The sequence below is a fragment of the Eleutherodactylus coqui genome, chromosome 1, assembly GCF_035609145.1.
Source record: "Eleutherodactylus coqui strain aEleCoq1 chromosome 1, aEleCoq1.hap1, whole genome shotgun sequence".
Lineage (NCBI taxonomy): Eukaryota > Metazoa > Chordata > Amphibia > Anura > Eleutherodactylidae > Eleutherodactylus > Eleutherodactylus coqui.
Window position 1 is genome coordinate 463778577 of NC_089837.1, and position 20432 is coordinate 463799008.

Consider the following 20432-nt stretch of genomic DNA (forward strand, 5'->3'; position numbering starts at 1 on the left):
TGTCGTGTGTGATGTGTGGGGATCAGAATGGATGTAGTAGAGCTGTGTGTGTGATGTCTGGGGATCAGGATAGATGTAGTAGAGCTATGTGTGTGATGTGTACAGGTCAAGTTGGATGTAGTAGAGATGTGGGTGTGATGTCTGGGGATCAGGATGGATGTAGTGGAGCTGTGTGTGTGATTTGTGGGGGTCAGGATGGATGTAGCAGAGCTGTGTGTGTGAGATGTGTGGGGGTCAGGTTGGAGGTAGCTGAGCTGTGTGTGTGATGTAGGAGGATCAGGATGGATGTAGTAGAGCTGTGTGTGATGTGTAGGTGTCAGGATGAAAGTAGTAGAGCTGTGTGTGTGATGTCTGGGGATCAGGATGGATGTAGTAGAGCTGTGTGTGTGATGTGTGGGGGTCAGGATGGATGTAGTACAGCTATGTGTGTGATGTGATGTTTGGGGATTAGGATGGATGTAGTGGAGCTGTGTGTGTGATTCGTGGGGGTCAGGATGGATGTAGTAGAGCTATGTGTGTGATGTGATGTTTGGGGATTAGGATGGATGTAGTGGAGCTGTGTGTGTGATTTGTGGGGGCAGGATGGATGTAGCAGAGCTGTGTGTGTGAGATGTGTGGGGGTCAGATTGGATGTAGCAGAGCTGTGTGTGTGAGATGTGTGGGGGTCAGGATGGATGGAGTGGAGCTGTGTGTGTGATGTCTGGGGATCAGGATGGATGTAGTGGAGCTGTGTGCGTTATATGTGGGGATCAGGATGGATGTAGTGGAGATGTGTACGTTATGTCTGGGGATCAAAATGGATGTAGCGGAATTGTGTGTGTCATGTGTGGGGGTCAGGATGAATGTCCGGCGTCCCTGCAGTGACAGTGTCGGGAACCAAGGAGGAGAGTGGAGGAGCAGTACATGCGGTACAACATATATACCATGTACTTCATGTAATCTTGTATGTTTAGGTGGCATACGTTATACCAGCTGTACGTATAGTTGTATACAGGACATATCCAGGTTACATCAGCATCACTATATACAGAGAAAGTATATCTCCTGTATATAGTGATATGGACCATGCTTGGGTAACCTGGGTATCTCATGTATATAATTATATATGTGTAGATTGTATGCCAGCATCTACAGTGTGTTCTTGCGAGTAGATGATGTGTGAGCCACACTAAACGTCATCTACTCGCAAAAACACACCGGTCTGGATCACGTGCATGCGCCCAGCCGCTGGGCGGGATCCAGGAGATAAAGGAGGAAAAAATACTGTGATAAGCCATGCCCCCGTGTCACGCCCCCCCCCCCCCAAGGCCCCTTTTCACCATGGCCGGTATTTTTTCGTGACAAAGGTGGCAACCCTAGCTACTAATTAAATGGAAATTTCACACAGCAGACTTGTCACTGTAATCAGTAGGACAAGCAGTACCTTAGTGAGGACGGCACCCTCAAAACTAATCCCCCTTTTCAGCAATCGATCCAATAGTTAAAATTCCAATCGACTTTGCTGTTAATTAAATATGCTCTGAATTTTCAGCCCCAAGATCCACAGCAAAAAATCTACAGCAAAACCACCCTGTGTGTCCATTCCTTAAAGGGGTTATCCAGTTGCAAACTAGGCCCCTAGGGCTGCCATGAATAAATGCCTGAATTTGCGAAATAGCCATTGAGGGTTTTTTACGATCCATCCATTGCAACGAACGTTATCACTTTTCTGGCTAAGAATGATGCTTCTCTCGGGAATATTCTGATATGTTGCTGCCAATTTTCCTCATCGAGTATCCCAAATAGACAACTTTCAGGGCATGTAGGAAGTGGAACTCCTGAAATCTGAGAAAGGAGACTAGTGACCTCTCCCCAGAAGTCTCAAGTAAGTGGGCATTCCTCCATTGTATGCCAAAAGTCAGAGTAAGCACCGGGGCATCTAATGCAATTTGTTGAGGGCACCCTACCCGTTTCTGTAGCCTCGCCGCAGTCAGATAACATTGATGTACAATGTATAGTTGTATTATTGTATTGTTTGCTGCTGGAGAAACAAATAAAGGAAATTCTCATAACTCTTGAAAAGTGTCATCTGTTAAAGTTGGTATTAATGTCCTCCATTTTCATAAAGCCGGAGGTGTAGTCTGAGACATGTTTGATGATATCAGATGAGTGTAATGTGGATGTGAGGCCTTGGGGGCCTGGAGAACGTAAAATGCCAATTAAGGGGTAATGTGATATACAAGGTTCAGAAGATGGGAATTGTGTTTGTAATACATGTCTGACATGTAAGAATCTGTAGAAGTGTGAGCGGGGTAATTGGTATTTAGCCTGAAGTTGTTCAAAAGAGGCTTCCACATTTTTTTAAGTTTTCCAGTAAATTGTGGGGTATATTAAATGGCAGAATAGAAAAAAAGACAACTTATCCTGCAAAATATAAGCCGTAATGTAGCTATGGAAAACGGAAAACTATAGAAGTTATGATTTTTTAAAAGTGAGGAGGAAGAACAAAAAAAAGGGCCGCGTCCTGAGGCTGCCTTCACACTGGTGTGAAAATTGTATGAAATTTGACAAATCTCGCACAAATATGAACCCCATTCTTTTCAATGAGGTCATTCACATTAGCAATGTTTTCCTGCATGACACCGCTATGTGACATGACATATCGCTGCGTGTTCTATCTTGTGCGTGCTCTCGCATCGCAGCCCCATTGTTTTTAATAGGGCTGGCAGCAGTAGCGCTGGCCCTATTGAAAGCAATGGGAGAATGCCACAATCCTCTGCCACGGCTGTAACTGCCACGCCGGAAGATCACTTCATCCCCGTAGTTATGCAAGACTGTTTTACATGAAAATGCCTCGCAGCCACAAGGCTTTCACATGGTGGGGAGGGACCTATCCCTGTGATTCACTTGCCAGTGTGAAGAAGCCCTTAAGGGGTTAAACCTGTATGTGCATTTTTTACAGGCTATTTTGGGTGATGCATGGTTTTAAAAAATACATGATTTTTTTTTCCAGTAGCTTTTTTTTCTATAGAGAATCCTATAGAAAAGCAGCAGAAAAACAACCCAACTAGAGCATGCTGGGATCTTGAAAAATACAATTGTCCCACGTTACACACCAAGAATTAAAAATAATTAAATAAAAGCATGCCACATAAAAACGCACCTTTTTATAATTTCCTATTCACCTACAGATAACATCCAGAAGCTTGTTTTTGCCACAAAAGATGCCATAAAGGATTCCTCCAGCCCCATAAATGTCTCTAGGCTCCACGACTGCCCAGTAACTGATCCCCGAAACCAGATATACCGCTGCAGCAGACATCAGGGGGGTCAATAAGATGTTCTTATTATTCCATAAGGCATAATATACACACGGGAAAACCCTTTACACTGTGCCAGTTTAGCCCAGGGGCAGAATGATACTTGGAAATCTGTCAAATCTTCAGGCTCAGTTTTTGGAGCAATTATTGGCGCACAATATCACATTTACACCAGAAAACTGCCAAATATTCCGCAGTAATTCTGCCCCACTGTGCGACTCACTGTCTGTCAGATGTATAAGCCCAGGGAGTATACGTCTGAGGGAGGCATCCGTCATCCATAGGCCCCCATTATGTATAAATGGATACCATGGGGTACACCTTTTTTAGTGGTGACCCGCTGTATAGGACACATACCGGCTGCTGGAGATCAGAAGGACACTCGATTTACCTGTCAGGTGAATAGGGACCTATGCAGGGGCGTAACTGTAGAGGATGCAGGGGATGCGGTTGCACCCGGGCCCAGGAGCCTTAGGGGGCCCATAAGGCCTCTCTTCTCCATATAGGGAGCCCAGTACTATGAATAAAGCATTATAGTTGGGGGCCCTGTTGCAGGTTTTGCATTGGGGACTGGGAGCTTCAAGTTACGCCTCTGGACCTATGGAAACATTAACTAATACAGTGGAGTTTCCTCCTGAACTATATGTTATATGTGTTACACAAAACCAGTTGGCACTTCCCCTAACTCCTATTTATTAGAGCATCTCATGAGGTCCAGAAGTAAACGTTCACTTTTAAAGCTTCTGTAGTAAGGCACATGGCCAGTCATTAAAGGGTTAATTCTAGCACTGTGGCTGATTGCAAGCGTGGTGATGTCATAAATACATGTCTATGTCATAGAGAACTCATTGCTGAGGACTCCATAAAAAGGTTCCATCCTGCCACATTCAGTGCCATCTTGGATGTGCCTGCGGACCTTGAGCTTGACTACCCAACAAATGCCCACCTTGATGTAATTTGGAGGTTCTAGCAGGGAACAGCCTTCACCCAGGATTGCTCCTTCATGAGGACAGCGCTGCCATCCACTTCACAGGGGTGTCTGCCATGGAGCGGGAGGCGGAAGGGAGAAAGGGGACGGTTGTTCCTTGTAAGTATGGTAAATTGGGCATATTCTGCTTAATATTGGCAATACCCTCTTAAGCCCGGAGGAAGGGCGATCCTTCAGCCATGGTTTCCCAGAGGTTTCCTCCACAGGGGGTTTTTCCTCTCCTGAGTGCTGAAGGATGACTCTTCGTGAGTCAGGGGTGCGCCATTTTCAATTTGGTCAGGTGATTCTAAATAAAACTATAACTATTTAACACCCAATTAAGACGTTTTGTGTGTTTATTTTGTATTCTTTGATTTGATACATTCTGCTTGGTGGTCTTAGATCAGGCAGGGAGGTCTGCTGGGGCTTTAGGGTAATGTCAGCCTGGAGGGAACCAGGGAGGAGGACCGCAGTGCTGAGCTGAGACCCCGGAGAAGATATTAGTGGGACCAGTCAGAGTTATAACAGGGACCAATTCTAAGGACAGCAGGGAAGAGCTGCAGCACTGGACTGGGTGCCTGGGAGCCTAAATATGGTGACTGGTCCCCTCGCACTATTCACCAATTCAGCATGAAAATGGGCATTCTGTCTGATATGTCTTTTTAAAACTGGTAACATTAGAGGTTCAATACATTTTTGCATTTATTTTTCCATCATACACATATTGGGGAAGATTTATGATACTATCTAAGAGAAAATGTCTCAGTTGCCGCTAGCAACCAATCACAGCGTAGCTTTCATTTTGTATTCTGCTCTGGTAAAATGAAACCTGTGATGTTATTGGTTGCCAGGGGCGACTAAGAAAGATTTTCTTTTAAACAGTTTCATAAATCTCTCCATGTGCTGTCCCTGCTTCCCCGATACTACAATAGATATGCGATAAATCATGAAAGCAAACGCCATCAGGACGTGTAACTCCATTAGTCTTAGTTATCTTCTAGAGAGGGTTCTGCCCGCCAGTAGGAGCTTCTGACAATTATTGTTATATATACTGGTTATATATACTGTCTAGGCCTTTGGAGGTTCAATACATTTTTGCACTTAATTTTCCATCATACAAATATTGGCGAATGAGGTAAAGGTTGGTTGCCCCTGGCAACCAATCGCAGTGCAGCTTTCATTTTGTATTCTACTCTGTTAAAATGAAACCTGTGATGTGATTGGTTGTTAGGGGCAACGCCTTTCTGCATAAAATGCAGCGTTTTACACATTCAGCAGCCATACGCTCTACTGGTAGAGACGAAGGTATGGCACTGCGCATGCACATGGACTCTCTCACATGGATTCACTGTGTATCACACGGCCGTGCAACGCACACATGATACGCAGTGGAAACACGGTTATGGGCATGAAACCCAAGAGAGATTTTCTTTTAGACAGTTTCATAAATATCCCTATTTGCTGTCCTCGCTTCCCTGATACTACAATGTATACGTAATGAACCATGACAGCGGACGCCATCATGACGTGCAACTTCATAAGTCTGAATTATCTTCTAAGGGGGTGACGAAAATGGCTGCATTAAAATGAAGAGAGTCCAACAAAAATCGGCAATGCAGGAATTCTGGAGGGCTAACAAAGAAAAGAGCATCTTAATGCGTTATCATGGAGGATGACGTCTCCCAGCGAACTGCCCACTCTAAAGGAGATAAGAACTTTGAAATACAAGTGGGAGAGGGAACAAGTCATGGATAAACACATCGTAGTAAAGAAACCGGAGGAAAAGCCTGTCCTAAGCAGGGCGGCCTTCTCTTCTCAGGGTGGGGGTTGAGCCAGGGGTGCATCTCAAGGATGCAGTCTGGCATTCCATAACCATGGCGACAGGCTGCAGGAGCAAGGAGACAGGGCAACGGAAGATGGGATGGGCACCCCTACAGGAGGCAAACTCATGGAGAAATTTGCAGGAGGTGAAAATTGACAATATCCTTCCATAACCCGCATGCTCTGCAGTGTGGCCCTGATGTAATTGAATGACCCTCGACTAACCCGACAGATGTAGAAGAGGAGGCTGGAAAGGACCACTAAGATGTAGAAAGACACAGCCACACATCTGTAACCTTGGTATCCCATCCCAGATCCAGCCGTAATGATAAACACCTCCACAGGTCTTCATCATACTGACACCAGGCGGTACTGCCATAAGCCCTACATGCCCTGTAGATAAACAATAGAAAGGCCTTCTCTGGATAATGTTGGCTAATTATGTAACCTAGAACCAGAAAAGCTTGAATTTAATTGTTAAAAGACTTAACAACTTTGGGATTCCTGACGAACGGCCAACCAGGACGCCGCTACTTATCCACCGTACTGGATTTGATAGGCCTTCCTATGCATTTATTCATGGCAGCCTTAAGGGCCTTCAAAAGGTCCCTGGCTGCCATGGCAACCGGACAGCACCCTGCAATCGCATTGCGGTGGGTCATTTGGGACCACCCACACAATGATGGAGGCATTTATATGCCGCAATCAGAATACAGCTGCAAAATCCATCGGTTAAAGGGGTTCTCCAATTGTAAACTACTAATGGCCGACCCTAAGAATAGTTCATCAATAGTAGATAGGTGGGAGTCCGTTGTTCAGAACCTCCACGGTTCGGCTGTTCCTTGGCCTAGTGTGCTCATGCAGTGATTTCTGCAGGAAGAAGACAGCTCTGTTCTCACTGCAGTGGCCAGGCCTGGTATTGCAGACCAATGAAATGAATGGCATCGTTGCATGTTTCCTTTGGGGAGTAAAAAAATGGAAAAAATAGTAAAAATTAACAAAAAGCAGCATTATTCATCACATATTATGAACATTATCAGAAAAAAACAAAACACCAGAGTTGCGCATTTTTGGTCATGGGGTTTCTAAAAAAAACGTAATAAAAAGTGATCAAAAAGTCACACGAACTCCAAAATGCAGCAATAGAAAACACAGGGCGTCCCAAAAGGTACCGTGCAATCGCATTTCAGGGTGTCATTCGGCACCCCCAAACGAGGCATTTAAGTACCACTGTCAGAATCTAGCTGCAAAATCCATCAGTTAAAGGGATTGTCCAGTTGTAAACCACGGATGGCCTACATCAAACAGTAGATAGGTGGGAGTCCGTTGTTCGAAACCTCCATAGTTCAGCTGTTTCTTCGCCTGGTGTGCTCCTGCACTGTTTTCTGCAGGAAGAGGACAGCTCTGTTCTCACTGCAGTGCCCAGGCTTGCTATTGCAGGCCATTGAAATAAACCAGATATACCGCTGCAGCAGACATCAGGGGGGTCAATAAGATGTTCTTATTATTCCATAAGGCATAATATACACACGGGAAAACCCTTTACACTGTGCCAGTTTAGCCCAGGGGCAGAATGATACTTGGAAATCTGTCAAATCTTCAGGCTCAGTTTTTGGAGCAATTATTAGTGCACAATATCACATTTACACCAGAAAACTGCCAAATATTCCGCAGTAATTCTGCCCCACTGTGCGACTCACTGTCTGTCAGATGTATAAGCCCAGGGAGTATACGTCTGAGGGAGGCATCCGTCATCCATAGGCCCCCATTATGGATAAATGGATACCATGGGGTACACCTTTTTTAGTGGTGACCCGCTGTATAGGACACATACCGGCTGCTGGAGATCAGAAGGACACTAGATTTACCTGTCAGGTGAATAGGGACCTATGCAGGGGTGTAACTATAGAGGATGCAGGGGATGCGGTTGCACCCGGGCCCAGGAGCCTTAGGGGGCCCATAAGGCCTCTCTTCTCCATTTAGGGAGCCCAGTACTATGAATAAAGCATTATAGTTGGGGGCCCTGTTACAGGTTTTGCATTGGGTCCCAGGAACTTCCAGTTACGCCTCTGCACCTATGGAAACATTAACTAATACAGCGGGAGTTTCCTCCTGAACTATATGTTATATGTGTTACACAAAACCAGTTGGCACTTCCCCTAACTCCTATTTATTAGGGCATCTCATGAGGTCCAGAAGTAAACGTTCACTTTTAAAGCTTCTGTAGTAAGGCACATGGCCAGTCATTAAAGGGTTAATTCTAGCACTACGGTTGATTACAAGCATGGTGATGTCATAAATACATGTCTATGTCATAAAGAACTCCTTGCTGAGGACTCCATAAAAAGGTTCCATCCTGCCACATTCAGTGCCATCTTGGATGTGCCTGCGGACCTTGAGCTTGACTACCCAACAAATGCCCACCTTGATGTAATTTGGAGGTTCTAGCAGGGAACAGCCTTCACCCAGGATTGCTCCTTCATGAGGACAGCGCTGCCATCCACTTCACAGGGGTGTCTGCCATGGAGCTGGAGCCGGGAGGGAGAAAGGGGACGGTTGTTCCTTGTAAGTATGGTAAATTGGGCATATTCTGCTTAATATTGGCAATACCCTCTTAAGCCCGGAGGAAGGGCGATCCTTCAGCCATGGTTTCCCAGAGGTTTCCTCCACAGGGGGTTTTTCCTCTCCTGAGTGCTGAAGGATGACTCTTCGTGAGTCAGGGGTGCGCCATTTTCAATTTGGTCAGATGATTCTAAATAAAACTATAATTATTTAACACCCAATTAAGACGTTTTGTGTGTTTATTTTGTATTCCTTGGTTTGATACATTCTGCTTGGTGGTCTTAGATCAGGCAGGGAGGTCTGCTGGGGCTTTGGGATAATGTCGGCCTGGAGGGAACCAGGGAGGAGGACCACAGTGCTGAGCTGAGACCCCGGAGAAGATATTAGTGGGACCAGTCAGAGTTATAACAGGGACCAATTCTAAGGACAGCAGGGAAGAGCTGCAGCACTGGACTGGGTGCCTGGGAGCCTAAATATGGTGACTGGTCCCCTCGCACTATTCACCAATTCAGCATGAAAATGGGCATTCTGTCTGATATGTCTTTTTAAAACTGGTAACATTGGAGGTTCAATACATTTTTGCATTTATTTTTCCATCATACAAATATTGGGGAAGATTTATGATACTATCTAAAAGAAAATGTCTCAGTTGCCGCTAGCAACCAATCACAGCGTAGCTTTCATTTTGTATTCTGCTCTGGTAAAATGAAACCTGTGATGTTATTGGTTGCCAGGTGCGACTAAGAAAGATTTTCTTTTAAACAGTTTCATAAATCTCTCCATGTGCTGTCCTTGATTCCCCGATACTACAATAGATATGCGATAAATCATGAAAGCAAACGCCATCAGGACGTGTAAATCCATTAGTCTTAGTTATCTTCTAGAGAGGGTTCTGCCCGCCAGTAGGAGCTTCTGACAATTATTGTTATATATACTGGTTCTATATACTGTCTAGGCCTTTGGAGGTTCAATACATTTTTGCACCTAATTTTCCATCATACAAATATTGGCATATGAGGTAAAAGTTGGTTGCCCCTGGCAACCAATCGCAGTGCAGCTTTCATTTTGTATTCTACTCTGTTAAAATGAAACCTGTGATGTGATTGGTGGTTAGGGGCAACGTCTTTCTGCGTAAAATGCAGCGTTTTACACATTCAGCAGCCATACGCTCTACTGGTAGAGACGAAGGTATGGCACTGCGCATGCACATGGACTCTCTCACATGGATTCACTGTGTATCACACGGCCGTGCAACGCACACATGATACGCAGTGGAAACACGGTTATGGGCATGAAACCCAAGAGAGATTTTCTTTTAGACAGTTTCATAAATATCCCTATTTGCTGTCCTCGCTTCCCCGATACTACAATGTATACGTAATGAACCATGACAGCGGACGCCATCATGACGTGCAACTTCATAAGTCTGAATTATCTTCTATGGGGGTGACGAAAATGGCTGCATTAAAATGAAGAGAGTCCAACAAAAATCGGCAATGCAGGAATTCTGGAGGGCTAACAAAGAAAAGAGCATCTTAATGCGTTATCATGGAGGATGACGTCTCCCAGCGAAGTGCCCACTCTAAAAAGGAGATAAAAACTTTGAAAACCTTGGCCCGAGTGCCTACCTCTGGCCCTCTACTCAGTACGGACCACGCCAAATAGGAAAACAGGACTGTCTCCTTATGAGATTCTCTTTGGCTCCGTGCCCAGGCTAGGGCTGTATCACCCACAAGCTCTATCCCTGGGTCATGATAAAGTTACTTCCTTTGTGCAGGACTTATGCCAAAGACTAAAAATTACACACGACCTAGTTTTCTCTTCTATTCCAGACCCTGATAGTTTGGAAGGATCCCACTCTCTGCAACCTGGAGATTGGGTGGTGGTAAAGAGACACGTCAGAAAGACTTTGGAATCTCGCTTTGACGGACCATACCAGGTACTGTTAACCACTCCCACCTCGGTCAAGCTAGAAGGCAAACCCACTTGGATCCATGCCTCACACTGCAAGAAAGTTCCAACGCCTCAGCACCACGAGGGGGGTGGAGAATAAGCCCAACCCAGGGTGGGGGAGGGGGATGGCAACCTGGACACCAGCATTGATAGTCTGGATAGGTGTATTATTTACCCTTTGTCTTCTTGGACTACTCTCTTTTCGGGACAATTCCTCACCAACTGTGGATGTAAGAAGAAGATGGACTGTTTGGGCGGAAGGACACCCCAACATGTGGGAATACCTTGCAAAAGACGTACTGAATATCTCCCACATGTGCATGCCCAACCTTCGGAGTGGGGAAGATATTTTACGGACTTGCTTACTGTCTATCCCCACTCCAATAAAGACACTTCGCGATATATATTCAATAGTGCATAACGATAGTGATGTGGAGGAGAGCAATGTTGTCCAGGAAAATACCTTTCTTAATGTATATGAATATTGTCCCCATTGTGATGCGGTCGAACATACACTTTGGTCAAATATGACTCGTTTCCGGGTCAGGAATGTCGCTCCGGCTGAGGTATGCTATAACTTCACGTGTAATAAAGAACATATGGGAGGTTGTGCACAGAGAACCAGGGTGACTAGTGATTCCCAGAGACTCTGTAATCGCACAGTCGAGCAATGTAGAAAGGTACAGACTCCTATGCTCTGCAACCACACAGTCCGAAGCCCCAGCCAGTTTAGGCACGTCAAATTACCATTAGGCTGGGTCCTGTCCTGCGGTAACCTGACTTACACATATATTCCAGCTAACCTGACCGGAGGTCCCTGCTCCCTAGCTAGATTAAGTATACTAATGTACCAAAAACCTAATAGCCCACAACTCACCAACAGACAAAGACGGGAGGTAGAAGGACTGGATAGCAAATGTGAAGGACCACCCACTCTACTTAGCTACACAGAACATACGGCACTGGCGGTCAGTATTGTGGGTGTTCCCGGGTTGGCACAATATAACGCAAGAGTAATCAATGGATTAGCATGCGATATGGTAAAGGGCCTGAATGCTACATCACAGGCCTTGGACCTTCTCTTACTAGACATACAAGGAGTCAGGAAAGCAGCTTTACAAAATAGAGCCGCCATAGATTACCTGTTGCTCGCGGTAAACCACGGATGTGAGGAATTTGAGGGGATGTGTTGTTTCAACCTCTCTGATCACTCAGAATCCATTCACCAAAAGATCAATACCTTGGGAAAAATAGCTACTAGCATAAAACAGGATAAAGACCAGGGATGGTTTAGTTTTCTTAACCCTGCAAATTGGTTCTCTGGTCTGGGAGGATGGTTCATGGGAATTCTACAGAGTATGGTACAGGTAATTGTCATGCTGTTGTGTATATATATAGTCATCAAAGTCATAATCTCTTGTGTGGGCAAATGTACGGCAAAAGCATTTTCAGCCCCTGTGTAGGCCGACCCCTGCTGGATGAAGGCAGACATACTGTCCAGGGACCTGACTAGGCCGTCAGCGCCATCGGGCGATAGAACTGGACCCTGCGTGTGTCTTCCTGATGTCCAAAATGGGGGAATGATAGGGGCTAAAAGAATTAATATATGTTGCTTAACAAATCCATTTGAAGATAAAGTATGAACTGTGCAATATTTTATGTGTAACAGAACTCATGACAAACCTGTGGTTTCCTGTCTTTTGAGCTCTACGCCTGACCTGAATGGAATCAGGAAGGTCACCAGAGCAGATGTCCCTTATTCTGTCAAGAAATGGCTTAACCACAGAGAGTCATCAGTTTCTAAAAAAAATATGCTTGTCTAAGTAATATGTGGAATAACAAGTCTAAGTCATATGTTAAGGCATAAGTTTTTGGTCAAATGTGAAATCATGAGTTTTTCCCTGTTTAACCACAAGTCGCATCCCTGCGAGGGTGACTGGCTATAAAAACCCAGATATGCAGACAATAAACAGAGCTCATTGCTTCAAACCATATACTGTGTGTATAGGTCTATGCATGGTCTCTCAGGAGCGCTCCTACCTAGGTCAATTTGGAAACGGACAACATCACTGACCAGCCTGTTTGAGCAGGCTAACCCCCGACACTTCATAGCCACACCACCCTCATGTTGATTTATAAGTGTGTCTGTGATGAGGAGGAGCCTCACTGCAGAGGGTTGGCAGGGCCAGGCAGTGACCCTCTTTGAAAGTATGGGTGATAGCCCACAATGCTGATGACAATTGATGATAATAAATTGACGTACGATCATCATTCCAATCCTGTGCCACCTCCATCACAAAATTGTCAGGAGCCACAAACGTGGGCATCAAGGGGACTCAGGTGCCAGCACTTCTACACATCTCCACAATGCAGCAGCGCATACTAACACCAAAGATTGGTTTGAAGCAGGAGTTGTCGCAAAAGTAGCCACCAGAGGTATACAGTGACCCTGTGAAAGTCTCATGAAATCACTAACGCTTCTTGTGAATGCTCCAATCCAGTATCTCGGATAACTGTGGTTACGCTAATCCCTAGACCCCAAGCAGGAGGAGGAGGTGGCATATTAAGGCCGAGAAACCATGACCGAGGTAGGACCCACAATACTCTGTGTGGGAAGCACGTGAGCGGGCCCAGTGTCAGGCTCGGTCACAGCCTCCACCTTGTGTGACCCAAGGTGCCGCGAGTTACATAGCAATGGGAAATCCATGTGTCCCCACATAATTCATTCTGTGTAGGTGTCAGATAGCTGAACCCCGCAATGGGAAAGCCTTCTGCACCCTACTCAAGTCAGTCAGTATATTTGTGCCAGATAGGTAAAACACCGCAATGGGAAATCTTTGTGCACCCACAGCACAGGCGAGCCCATGAAACTTAAAGTATTACACATGAAGAAATCAGAGTGCCCAAACATGGCAGAGTTTCACCCCGCCAAGGACCTTGGCCTTAGCCCACATTTCTGCCCAATTCATTCTTTGTAAGTGTCAGATAGCTGAACAATGCAATGGGAAAGCCTTTGTGTACCCACAGCATAGGCGAGCCCATGAAACTCAAATACGGTATTAAACATAAAGAAATCAGATCGCCCAAACAAGGCAGTTTCACCCCGCCAAGGACCTCGGCCTTGGCTCACACCCTCAGTAATCGTGGGCATAAAGTGGACTCGGGTGCTAGTACAGCTGTGAAAGTCTCATTAAATCAGTAACGGTTGATTTCATCGCTCCAAAGACTGGAGGAACCACAAAGAAGTTCCACAGACCAAACCTGGTGCAGTTGATTCTTTCCCCCAGGACCTTGGCCTCTGCGCACACCCTCAGTAATTGTGGGCCTCAAGCGGACTCCAATGCTAGTACAGCTGTGAACGTCTCATTAATGCAGTAACACTCCTTTTGTTTGGCCCAAACCACTATCTCAGATAACTGTGGTAACATGAGATCAAATACATGTTGCACAGCACTGATCCTTAGACCCCAAGTAGGAGGAGGAGGTGGCATAATAAGGCAGAGAAACCATGACCGAGGTAAGACCCGCAGTATCCTGTGTGGGAAGTATGTGAGCAGGCCCTGGGTCAGGCTCGGTCACAGCCTCCACCTTGTGTGACCCAAGGTGCCGTGAGTTACATAGCTATGGGAAATACATGTATCCCCATACACTTCATTCTGTGTATGTGTCAGGCAGCTGAACACCACAATGGAAAGCCCTTGTGCACCCACAGGATAGGCGAACCACTGAAACTTTTCTGTTACAAGAGTATAGGCGAACCCCTCAAGCCTTTCAGTAGCAAATGTATAGGTGGACCCCTGAAACTTTTCTGTTGCAAGAGTATAGGCAAACCCCTCAAACCTTTTAGTAGCAAGAGTATAGGCGGACCCCAGTAACATTTATGTAGCAAGAGTATAGGCGGACCCCTGTAACATTTCTGTAGCAAGAGTATAGGCGGACCCCTGTAACATTTCTGTAGCAAGTGTATAGGCGGACTCCAGTAACATTTATGTAGTAAGAGTATAGGCAGACCCCTTAAACCTTTCAGTAGCAAGTGTATAGGAGGACCCCAGTAACATTTATGTAGCAAGAGTATAGGCGGACCCCTCAAACCTTTGAGTAGCAAGTGTATAGGCAGACCCCAGTAACATTTATGTAGCAAAAGTATAGGAGGACCCCAGTAACATTTATGTAGCAAGAGTACAGGCGGACCCCTCAAACCTTTTAGTAGCAAGTGTATAGGCGGACCCCAGTGACCTTTACTGTAGCAAGTGTATAGGCGGACCCCAGTAATATTTATGCATCAAGAGTATAGGCGGACCCCAGTAACATTTATGTAGCAAGAGTATAGGCGGACCCCTCAAACCTTTTAGTAGCAAGTGTATAGGCGGACCCTAGTAACATTTATGTAGCAAGAGTATAGGCAGACCCCTGTAACATTTCTATAGCAAGAGTATAGGCGGACCCCAGTAACCTTTACTGTAGCAAGTGTATAGGCGGACCCCAGTAACATTTATGTAGCAAGAGTATAGGCGGACCCCTCAAACCTTTTAGTAGCAACTGTATAGGCAGACCCCAGTGACCTTTACTGTAGCAAGAGTATAGGCAGACCCCTGTAACCTTTCTGTAGCAAGAGTATAGGCGAACCCCTCAAACCTTTCAGTACCGAGTATATAGGCAGACCCCTGTAACATTTATGTAGCAAAAGTATAGGAGAACCCTTGTGACATTTCTGCAGCAAGAGTGTAGGCGAACCCCTGAAACACTGGTTTACCAAGTGTATAGGCGAAAACCTGAGAAAATTTGGTTACCAAGGGTGTAGGCGAAGGCTGGAAAAATTTGTTAGATAACAGTATCGGCAAGGTGAAACCCATAAACACTTTTTAAAGATACAGCTCGCTGTTGCTTAATTTGTAACAGAGCCTGGAGGCAGCCCTCCGAAAAAATTGGTTTCAGTTAAAGTATAAAAACTTTTGAAACTTTTAAAAATTGCAAAAAACTTTTAAACAGAGCCTTTTGGGCCGCAGAAAAATTGGCAGTTCAGCGTGATGACATGCTGTTTTAGAAGGAGGAGGAGTAATAATATCCGAGAGTGATTGACAAAGCTAATTTCCCCTTTTTTGTGTTAATTGAGGATGCATTTTTCTCCTGTTGCAATGAAAAGAATCTTTAGGTTCCGCTGCTTTCTGCCGGTTAAGAAGAGAAGTATGGAGAATTCCAGCCTTTGTTCATCTTTATGAGTGTAAGCATGTCGGCGCTGGCAGATGACTGGCAGGTACGCTTATCCGTGATGATTACCCCAGCTGCACTAAACACCCTCTCTGACAAGATGCTAGCGGCAGGGCAGGCCCGCACCTCCAGGGCGTATAGCGCAAGTTTGTGCCACGTGTCCAGCTTTGACACCCAATAGTTGTATGGAGCAGAGGCATTACGGAGGACAGTGGTACGATCGGCTATGTACTTCCTCACCATCTTTTTACAGTGCTCCCTCCGACTCAGCCTTGACTGGGGAGTGGTGACACAGTCTTGCTGGGGAGCCATAAAACTAGCAAAGGTCTTGGAGAGTGTTCCCCTGCCTGTGCTGGACATGCTGCCTGATCCAGGCGCCTCCCCTGCTAGTTGGCCCTCGGAACTGCATCTTCTGCCACTAGGGCTGTCAGATGGGAACTTTAGCATCACTTTTTCCACCAGGGCCCTGTGGTATTGCATCACTCTTGTACCCCTTTCCTCTTCGGGATTGAGAGTGGAAAGGTTCTCCTTATACCATGGGTTGAGATGAGTGTATACCCAGTAATCCGTGTTGGACAGAATGCGTCTAATGCGAGGGCTACGGGAAAGGCAGCCTAACAGGAAGTCAGCCATGCGTACCAGGGTCCCAGTACGCAACACATCGCTGTGCTCACTAGCAGGATGACTTTCAGGATCCTTCTCCTCTTCAGCTTATACACGCTGAACAGATGAGACGCAAGCAGCATGGGTACCCTCTGCAGTGTGGCCAGCAGTCTCCTCCTCCTCCAAAATGCGCTGAGATACAGACATGAGGGTGGTCTGACTATCAAGTGACCTACTGTCATCCCCTGTCTCCTGTTCCAACCGCAAAGCGTTGGCCTTTTTGCTTAGCAGCGAACTTCTCAGCAGGCAAAGCAGCGGGATGGTAACGCTAATGATGGCCGCTCACCATTTGGGTAGACTCCTCAAAGTTTCCGAGGACCTAACAGATGTCTGCCATCCATGCCCACTTTTCAGTAAAGAATGGTGGAGGCTGACTACCACTCCGCCACCCATGTTGCAGCTGGTATTTCACTATTGCTGTACGCTGCTCGTACAGCCTGGCCAACATGTGCAGAGTAGAATTCCAGCGTGTGGGCAGGTCGCACAGCAGTCAGTGCTCTGGCAGCTGAAACCGACGTTGCAGGGTCCTCAGGGTGGCAGTGTCCGTGGTGGACTAAGGAAATGTGTGCAGACGCGGCGCACCTTGCCAAGCAGGTCAAACAAGTGGGGGTAGTTTTTCAGAAACCGCTGAACCACCAGATTGAAGACGGGGGCTAGGCATGGCACATGTGTGAGGCTGCCGAGCTGCAGAGCCGCCACCAGCATACGGCCGTTGTCACACATGACCATGCCCGGTTGGAGGCTCAGCAGCGAAAGCCAGAGGTCGGTCTGCTCTGTCAGACCCTGCTACAGCTCTTGTCACCTAAGCTGATTAGTTTCAGCACGGCTTGCTGACACTTGCCCACCGCTGTGCCGCCGCGTGCTACCAACTGCTGGCGACGTGCTCATACTTCTTAATTGAGAGGTAGTGGTGGCGGAGAAGGAGGAGGAGGGGGGGTTTGGAGGAGGTGGCATAAAACGCCGCATATACCAGTACCGAGGTAGGACCTGCTATTCTGCGTGTGGGTAGGACGTGAGCGCTCCCAGGCTCTGACTTGGTCCCAGCCTCCACCAAGTTCATCCAATGTGCCATCAGGGAGAGACATTGCTGGATGGAGTGGAGGACCGTGGAGGTGAGGGTGTGGGTGCAGGCCGGGAGGCTCTCATGCCTGCGTCCTGGGAGGGGGATTGGATCTGTGTGGCAGGTTGGGGCACAGTGGAAGAGGCAGTGGTGTGACTCTGAGGCGGTGAATGACCTTCGTCCCACCTTGAAGGGTGCTTGGCCATCATATGCCTGCGCATGCTGGTGGTGGTCAGGCTGGTAGTGGTGGCTCCCCAGCTGATCTTGGTGCGACACAGGTTGCACACCACAGTTCGTCGGTCGTCCGCACTCTCACTAAAAAACATCCACTCCTTTGAACACCTAGCTCTCTGCATGGAGGCTTGCCGTGAGGGGGTGCTTTGGGAAACAGATGGGGGATTCTTCGCTCTGGCCCTGCCTCTACCCCTGGCCACTCCACTGCCTCTTTCAACCTGTCCAGCTGCTGCACAAGCCCTGTCCTCAGTAGGCTTAGCAAACCAGGTGGGGTCAGTCACCTCATCGTCCAGCAGCTCTTCCTCCGAATCCTCTGTGCGCTACTCCCTTGGACTTACTGCCCTTACTACTGCCTCACGGACAGACAACTGTGTCTCATCATCCTTATCCACAAAAAGCTCTTGAGACAGTTGCAAGCCTCATCACCCGGACTCCAGGAACTTTCCAAAGTTTGGGCATCGGTCACTACAAACTCCTTAGGTGAGAGATGAACTGTTTTTTCAGGGCAGGGACCCGAGAACAGTTCCTGGGAGTCTGCCTGCTCAGAATATGTCATTTTCATGGAGTGAGGAGGCTGGGAGGAAGGAGGAGCAGCCAGAGGATTCAGAGTTGCAGTCCCTAGGCCGGGAGTAGTGGACTGCGTAGAAGACTGGGTGGTTGATACATTGCTGGACGCGTTTTCTGCCATCCATGACAGGACCTGCTCACACTGCTCTGTTTGTAATAAAGGTCTTCCACGCGGACCCGTAAATTGTGATATGAATCTGGGGAGCCCAGAAACTTGCCTCTCTCCTAATCCCTCAGTAGCCGCCTGTGATTCACCCCGCCCAGGAACTCGGCCTGTGCCCACACCATCACTTGGACCTCTGCGTCCTCATCCTCAACCCTTACCCCTACTCCTCATCATGGCGGATTAAGGATAGAGCAGGGCCCAAATAAATTACCCCACTGTACAGTGCTGACAACTGGGCCTTAATTCACCGCACACAGAGACTTGTAGATAGCGGAGGCTCTATGCTGTGACTTGAAAAAATTAACCCGCTGTCTTGTGCTGATACCTAGGGGTAATTTACCGCTCACAGAGACTTGTAGATAAGAAAGGCTCTATGGAGTAGGAGAAGACTCTAAAGCCAGTGGATAGTGCTGGTAACTGCGGCTATCTCAACCCCCCCCCCAAGGAAAGGGTATTGTGGGACGCTCTGCACAGTGGCAGAGCGGAAATAGTTTGCAGTGGCCCAGGTAATATTACAGTACTGTTTCATGGTGAGACCTTGGTGTAATGCACTGCAGACACTGCAGAACGCTATAACTAAAAGGCTCTGCACAGGGTTAGATGGTTAAAAAAAACATTGGTGCACTACTGTTTCAGTGTGAGACCTCGTTGTAATGCACTGCAGACTGAGAACGCTATAACTAAAAGGCTGGGAACTGTCCTAGATGCGTAATAAAAAAATTGGTGCACTACTGCTCCCAGCCAGCTACAACTTACATCCACACGGTGAGGAGTAGCCCTAAGGAGACTGTTGGGGTTCTTGTAGAGAGGATCCCTATGGTAAAACTTTACCTATCTCAGCAGCTCTGTCCCTAAACTCTGCATAATGCACTGCAGACTGAGAACAGTATAACTGAAATACTTTGCAGTAGCCTAGGAAATATTACTGTTTCAGTGTGAGACCTCGGTGTAATGCACTGCAGGCTGAGAGCGCTATAATAACTGAAAGACTGGGAACAGGCCTAGATGCATAATAAAAAAATTGGTGCACTACTGCTCCCAGCCAGCCACAACTATAATGCACACGGTGAGAAGTAGCCCTAAGAAAGACCATTGGGGTTCTTGAAGACAGGATCCTACACTACCACTTTACCTATATCAGCAGCAGCACTTTCCCTAACCTCTGCCAGCATGCGTCTGAGGCGAGCCGCGAGCGGGACCATTTTAAGTACTCGGCGCTCAACTGATCGGCCCAGCCACTCACTGCTTTTGGCGGACAGAGGGCTGGCACGTCACAGCAGGAAGTGGTAATGCCTTCCCCGCATGTTTATTGGCTAGAAAATGGCGCTAAACATGCAGGGAAGGGAAATGCAATTGATTCGAGAACCGCGTGGTGTTCGTCTCAAGTAACAAGCATCTCAAGTACCCTAATACTCGAACGAGCATCAAGCTCGGACGAGTGTGCTCACTCATTTCTATTCATTGACTTTCATTGACTCCATTCACCATGTGTCATGCGGCCGTGCAACGCACAAGTAATACACGAAGAACAAAGACTTGTGGACATAAGCCCTTACTAGTAGTCTAGTGCAGCAGCCTGATGCTCGCGGCAGGGAACCCAGAGGAAGCGGCGTGCAGTCACGTGCACTGTATTGTGCACGATACTGCTTAGTACTGATTCTCCTATGGCTGCTGAAGCCTGTGAGTGGCTTGGGGTCACATGCAAAAAGAACCACCTGTGACTACCCATCCCTTCCTCTGAGTTCCGTGTAATGGGCATCGGGCCTGCATCGCTGGATGGGGAGCGGCAGGGATAGGCAAGTCTGCAATTGTTATTAAATTTAATGTCTCTTAACTTTATTTCTAAGTCTCAGGAAACCCCTTTAGAAGGGGTCAGTTTATCCCAATGGCTGAATGATAAAATTTGACTAATCTGCACAACGTCTCAGTAAT